Source organism: Monopterus albus, unplaced genomic scaffold, assembly GCF_001952655.1.
Source record: "Monopterus albus unplaced genomic scaffold, M_albus_1.0 scaffold19.1, whole genome shotgun sequence".
NCBI classification, from domain to species: Eukaryota; Metazoa; Chordata; class Actinopteri; order Synbranchiformes; family Synbranchidae; genus Monopterus; species Monopterus albus.
Window position 1 is genome coordinate 984,348 of NW_018127899.1, and position 7,189 is coordinate 991,536.

At 38.5% G+C, this 7,189-nt stretch overlaps 2 protein-coding genes across 3 annotated transcripts in view; both read right to left on the minus strand.

The window, feature by feature from the left end:
* The window catches only part of LOC109956382 (alpha-1,3-mannosyl-glycoprotein 4-beta-N-acetylglucosaminyltransferase C-like), a 49,980-nt gene that overhangs the window by 40,047 nt on the left and 2,744 nt on the right, over positions 1 to 7,189 (minus strand). The window lies entirely within an intron of this gene.
* Positions 1 to 7,189, minus strand: part of LOC109956383 (BLOC-1-related complex subunit 5) — a 33,030-nt gene that overhangs the window by 4,643 nt on the left and 21,198 nt on the right. The window contains exon 6 of one of the 2 annotated variants that reach the window (XR_002274396.1): positions 3,789 to 4,011. The exons of the other annotated variant lie outside the window; for it this stretch is intronic. The gene's annotated coding sequence lies outside the window, so the exon portion shown is untranslated. Of the gene's footprint in view, positions 1 to 3,788; positions 4,012 to 7,189 lie in introns of those variants that run through there. 2 annotated transcript variants of the gene reach the window in all.

A 7,189-nucleotide genomic window follows, 5' to 3' on the forward strand; every position in this document is an offset into this window, starting at 1 on the left:
AAGTTGCCTACTATGATTATTTTATCTGTACTAAGCACTAAATCAGACAGAAAGTCTGAGAATTCACTTAAAAACTTTGAATAAGGAGCAGGTGGATGGTATACAATAACAAACAGAACAGGCTTTTGAGTTTTCCAGTTTGGGTGTGAGAGACTCCAACACTTTAACCCTTTGGTTAACTGATGAGTCAATCAACTTTTAACCTTGTAATGTACATCACATATTCATAATAGTTGTTCATTTCAAGCCAGAAAAGCAGAAAATATGTAATCTGTACATGTTAATAGCTTTAGTTTAAATATTGGGGAAATTGTTTCTAGCCTTCCTACAGCTTCTGATTCTATTCTACTTACTTGTATATATGTATAAAAGTTTTTTTTATATTAGAAAAAAAGGATTTCTGGACAATTCTAACCTTAGTGTCATGAATGTAATGATGTTTCTAAAGATTCGAGGAGATAAGGCAGTGGTTCTGCCAGCTTCCCCTTATTGTGGGTAAAAATATTTTTGAACTTGTTATAGTTGCTTATGCAAAATGCTGCTTTTACTCTATACAATGTGGAAAAATCTACTGTTATGGCCCTGTAAAATGTCCTGGGTGGGGAATACAGCTGCAGAGGCTGCAGATAACGTGGTGCTGGGGAGAAGGTGATAATGATTTTTTAAAGAATGTGGGTATTTATCCACCTTTAGAAAAGAGCCAAACACAGAGGATGTTTCATTTCAGGCCAGTGTTTTCACCGAGTTCTGTTCTGTTCGAACCTCGAGGGTCCTCCAGGGCCTTTTCACCGACCCATGTGGCTACAGCTTGTCTCTGGAACAAAGCATTTGGCTCAGCCTCTTATCTGCTAATCAATGTGAAGAGACCACTCAACATAAATAACATAGGTGTGTGATGATGCTTTTTTATAGACTCCAGCGCGCACACATATACTCAAAGCTGGAGCACCTAGCTAAGTGGAAACTGAAGAGGAGGGTGGTGTTGTAGAGGAGTGCATATGCATATGAATAACAGCAAATCATAAATTCCTCCCACTTGTTATTGTTCAACACGAGGCAGGAGATGTGTTCCCTCTTAAATGAAGCCGTAATGAACAGCGTGGTGCCAACTGGCACTGTTTGAGATGCATCACCATTGTACTGTAATCAGGACCTATTTTATTATTTCTGAGAACTATTGTATTATTTCTGCCTAGAACCATAACACACATGATACAAAACATATATTTCAAACAATTTTAGTGGCAATATTTTTTAACACCAGTAATATCATACATTTTGTGTAGATTTCATTTGAAGCACCCAGTATGATGAGAAAGAGAAGAAACACGCCGCTAACAAAATGCCACAATTGTAACCAACAGCTATACAGTGAAAAGCACAACAGAGTGTCAGGACCTGAATGAAAATGTCCTACAATAAGTAACGTTTAGCTTTTACACTGAGAGAGCAAAACTCCCAGGCAGTGAGTCAAACATAGCCAAGCAGCAACAGACGTGGCTCCTGTCTCACTGGGTTTCCTCCACTCTTCTATGAATTATGGATCAAGTATTTTGTCTTCACAAAAACTTTCATTGGAAAAACACCTTTCAGCACATGCAAACCAGTGCTGTGTCTTTTTAACCACATTACAGTAAGGCCTCGGTGGCTCAGCTTACAGTAAGTGCCTGTCTCACCAAAGGTATGTTTCAGTCCACCTGAATGGAAATGCTGAAATCTCAATAAAAGGTGAAATATTGCAGAAATGTTTTTATGCTTGGCTGAGGTACAGTATGAAGGTTGGTGTGCTCATAAAAGCAAAATACATTAAATGCAGTGGAAACAGATGCACATGAAAGCATGTGACTTAAAACACGTGATGCTGCCACTGAACAGGCAAAAACATCAGAGGCTTTGCAGTTGACAACTTTTGTAACTTTTCAAAACAGGCAACCTGACAGTTATGTCCACTTTAAATAAGAATTGGAAGTGTAGAAAAGCAGGCTACCATTCTTTACAGTTGCTTCCATCATGTTGAATTTGAATGCAACACCATGAACGCCTTCAATGCGAGTCTGTCCCAATGTGTGCATTGCTCTACCTACCTATACGATTTACTGCATCTGATGACTGACATTTGCATCTCGTCAAAGACCTGCAATTAACAGTCATCATGTTCTCCAACTTCTGCTTTGTTAATTGCTATATAATAATAATGCCACAGGATAGCCGCCATGCATTGATACTGAACTAAGGTTTTACATTGTTACTGGCAGCAAAAAAAAACTATCGAACTGAATTATCTAATATCTATATTCTGCTTTGGTCACAAGGTTGTATATACAAATGTATTTGAGGCTTTTCATCTGTAGAACAGCAGCTGACTGACTTATTTTGCAGAAAAAAGCCAAATTTGCGTGCTACAGTTCCTCATGGCCGGTAGTCTTTGTGGTAAAGTGTGGCTTCTTGGTAATTGTTTGCATGTCTGGATCTAATCAAACAGGCTGCTTTGCTGCCGCTTCTCACAGCGCTGAGTTGTTCTGGTACTCAAGCCAGTGTATCTAAAGTTCAAGTACCTTTGGCTCGACATCATGACCACTGAGACGTTAAGACAACATTAAACAGTTTAATTTCCACATTAGGAGCCACCATCATCTCCCTCCCCTGTCAGAGCAGGCGATCCAAACCGATGCTGTAATGAGCTGCTGTTTGTTTGGCTACAGGCTGTCTCAGATGAGACATGATGCTGTCATTTGGATTTCATGGCAGCAGCCCCGGTGGCACTGAGTCACCATCCGAGTCTCTCACCATCCCACATATGATCAAAGGCAAGTTCTCCAACAATTTCAACATTTTCTCTGGTGTAAAATTTAATGATCCAGTGTTGATCTCTTCTTTTTTATTGCTGCTGTTAAACTTTTATTTATCCAGACAAGCCCAGAATGTGTTCCTCTTTACACCAAATGACTTGGGAAGTTAACTGTGGTGAAGGATGAGCTGCACATTATTCATTTGCCAAGACTCACATCTACAATGGCTTTTGTTGGCTACTTCGCTGGAGCAGCTGAGGGCAAAGTGTCAAGCTAAATGACACATTGATCATAGTTATTGACACTCAGCCAAAATTACTGGCCCAAGAGTGTAAAAATGACAGAACTGGGGTTCCTGGTAACTTCTGTGAGCAGCCAAAGTCTGAGCTGTCAAACACATAATGTAAAAGAGCTAAGTTAAACATTTAGACACACACAGCTAGGAAAAATGCTAGCATGTCAAGCAAAAGATTCTGCATCTGTAAAATAGTCAAACACGATAATCTGAAAAATAAGATTACACTTGTTAGAGTGTTTACTTAAAGATTAGATCAATTTTTAGTACCTGCGTATATCTCAAGTGCCTTTTACTGCTTACAGTACAATTAGTCTAAGTTCAAAGGTCCACTTACAAGTTCTCTGAGCTTTCAACCCCATCTTATAGTAACTTAACTTCACAGTCCACTGGGACAAACAGAGATGACTGGCTTCTTGCTCAATCTACCAATGGTTAGAAACTCTCGTGGTTCCACAGCACATTTTTATAGACAATATGTTAATCTATAATTGTTCTAATTGTTTCAAAAACTGGCAAATATGAGAAATAGAGAATTGGTATATCAGTGTAGGGTCATGTCAGTACTAGCTCTGCTCTATCAGCTCTGTGTCCTTGAAAGCACAGTCGTGCAATGCAATGCAATGCAAAAAAAAAAAAAACTTTATTAGATGTCCCCTGAAAGTCATCTGATAGAAACAGCCTGAGTTGGAATTCAAGTCTGCAGTAAGAGGGATAATGGTTGGCTGCAACTCAAGAGGCTGTGTCCACTGACTATCCATCACTGGAGCTGACTGGATGTTAAATAAAAAAGCAGTGCTGGGTAATTTCACAGGATGAGGGTCAATACAGTCAATAGAGGCAATCATCTAAGGGACGTGTCTCACCTTTCCTCGAGCTACTCACTGGGACAATGTTTACAACAGTCCTGAGCCAAATGGTTTTAACCTGCAGAGGAAAGAAGGATTAGATCCGGCAGCAGGAGTGTGACTTTAGTCAATTTAAAATTCAGTAGTTTGAGTTTTTAAATTTACCCTTGTACAGAAAGACAGTAATATTCTTTCTGTTCTACTGCAGAAATATTTACTTAAAAGGACATTAATAAAGTGAATATGAAACAGACATAGGAAAAAGCTGACATTGTGACTGTGATATGCTGTTAATAAACCTACTGTAGCACTGCCACTGTGAAGAGGCAGGTTTTCTTGACCTTAAATTATCAATACTTGACCTAACCGAGTCAGAAAAAGCCTTAAACCTTTATAAACTAGTCCTTGAGAGGGAGTGGTAACGTCAACTGGTGAAAAACAACAAAAAATGTCATTTTTACACCTTGGTATATGTACAGGTTGAACAATCAAGATATAACACGTTCATTAGTGAACTCCGGAGATGTTGATTAGCGAGTGTTGTTAGCTGGGATAGTAACAATTATTTTCATCATTTATAAAACTGGAAAATTTTTTCTTGATTAATTAATTGGTAGTTTTACAACTTTAGTTTGTTGGCACTGAAGATGTCACAGTCCAGAGATATTCAGTGCATGGTCACATAGTTGTATTGCAACTACTATGTTTGTCATCAGTCAACCTACTAATTGTTTTCCTGTTTATTCAGTGATTTTCTTTGGCATTTTCACAGTTCTTGTTGACTATTATAAAAAACATCTAAAAGCAACAAATCCTTAATTTAGAGAAGCTGGAATTTGATTTTAAAATTACTGATTATGTAAATTGTTGAAGATTAATTTTATCAACTTAAACATGAATCCAGAAACCATTTTAGTTCTAATCACAGAAAGCAGCAAATCCTCACATTTGAGAAGCTAAAACTATTTTTGTTTGTTTGTTTTTAGGTATTTTCATGTGAAAGATGACAATCAATTACTGAAACTGCTGCTAATTAATTTTCTCTCATTTGAGCAATCATTCCAGCGATAGTCAAGCAAAATAAAAGTCACACTATGAATTATTTTCTGTAATTCTACAAATTCAGACAGTGTTTTATGCCTATTTAGGCCCTTGAGTTATGTACTGTACCTACAAAGTAATTACAGTGATAAGCTAAGATAAGTTGTCTCAAATCTCTATTCATGCTGCAGGAAACCAACCAGTGGTTTGTTTCACCCTAAAAGATGAGAGGGATAAAAAGCCCAGACTTATTCTCCTGATTCTAATTTTGTGTGGGCAAAACAGGAAAGAAAAAAAGAGAGCAAACCAGCCTTTGATTTATATTCAAATGAGGAGTATACAGGGGAAATTGGATTTCTCTTTCATTTTAGAGAATGAATTTCCTGGTGGCAGATTGTATTGTATCATCTCATGGCATTAATATCCAGCTCTGAGCATCAGGAGCTATTTGTCATTACAGTCAGTCCAAGGAAGTTTTACACCACCTCGCCACAAAGCGCAATGACAATTTCTTTCTGTTCCGATGTTCAAATAATACAGCCAAGCCATTTAAGATGTTTTTCACCAGTTTAAATTTACACATGAAAGGCAATAACCTATCAAGAGAGTTCTGCTTTAACTTCAAAAGAAAACTCGACTCTGCCTTATGTCAATGTACCAGGAGAATTCGTTACCTCAAAACAAGCCAGTCAGAGGAGCATCCATCCTTTTGCAGCTGTCACTTAATTCACCACATTTTTGGTCCTTTGAATAACATCCGATCTAATCAGGCAACACTGCCTAATGAGAAAGAAAACTCCATCCACTACTGAATCCAAAAAGGAGCCACTCAGCACTAGCAGAAAGGCCTTTTGGGGCAACATCCCTTAATACCTCATTTTGATTTGATTATTAAGGCATCCGTGTCATTGCTAACTCAAGAGTCAATACAACATGTGGGGATTTGAGCGAGGGAATGATACGTGAAGGTTCTGCAAGATTTGTTTATTTGCATGCTTTACTGTGATTTTATTTTTTTTAATTTCCCTGACAAAAATCAGGCAACATTTATTTTAACTACAAATTATGTCAGCGACTAGCACATTAAAAAGTAGTAACTCATAAATATAATGTTTTAATATCACTGTTTTGATAAGTCAGGGCTAAGTGCACAACAGCTCAGCGCTGGTGGTCAGAATACACTGTGTGCACAATTATTAGGCAAGTGAGTATTTTGACCATATCATCATTTTATCCATAATTTCCAACTCCAACCAGTATAAACTTGAATGCTTATTGGACTTAATGCATATCAGGTGATGTGTTTTAGTGTAACGAGGGAGGGTGTGGCCTAAGGAGATCAACACCCTATATCAAGGTGTGCATAATTATTAGGCATAATGTTCTCCTCTGGAAAAATGGGCCAAAAAAGAGATTTAACTGACTCTGTAAAGTCAAAAATTGTAAAAAGTCTTTCACAGGGATGCAGCACTCTTGATATTGGGGCATGATCACAGAACCATTAAACATTTTATAGCAAATAGTCACCAGGGTCGCCAGAAACGTGTTGAGAAGAAAAGACGCAAATTAACCACCAGAGATTTGAGAAGAATCAAATATGAAGCTACCAGGAACCCATTATCCTCCAGTGCTGCCATATTCCACAACTGCAACCTACCTGGAGTGTCAAGAAGTACAAGGTGTTCAGTTCTCAGAGACATGGCCAAGGTAAGAAAGGCTGAAACCCGACCACCTCTGAACAAGACACATAAGTTGAAACGTCAAGAATGGGCCAAGAAATATCTGAAGACAGATTTTTCAAAGGTTTTGTGGACTGATGAGATGAGAGTGACTCTTGACGGACCAGATGGATGGGCCCGTGGTTGGATCAGTAGCGAACACAGAGCTCCACTTCGACTCAGACGCCAGCAAGGTGGAGGTGGGGTACTGGTATGGGCTGGTATTATTAAAGATGAGCTAGTTGGACCTTTTCGGGTTGAAAATGGACTCAAAATCAACTCTCAGACCTACTGCCAATTTTTAGAAGACACTTTCTTCAAGCAGTGGTACAGGAAAAAGTCTGCATCTTTCAAGAAGACTTTGATTTTTATGCAAGACAACGCTCCATCACATGCATCAAAGTACTCCACTGCGTGGCTGGCCAGTAAAGGCCTTAAAGATGAAAAACTAATGACATGGCCCCCTTCTTCACCTGACTTAAACCCTATTGAGAACCT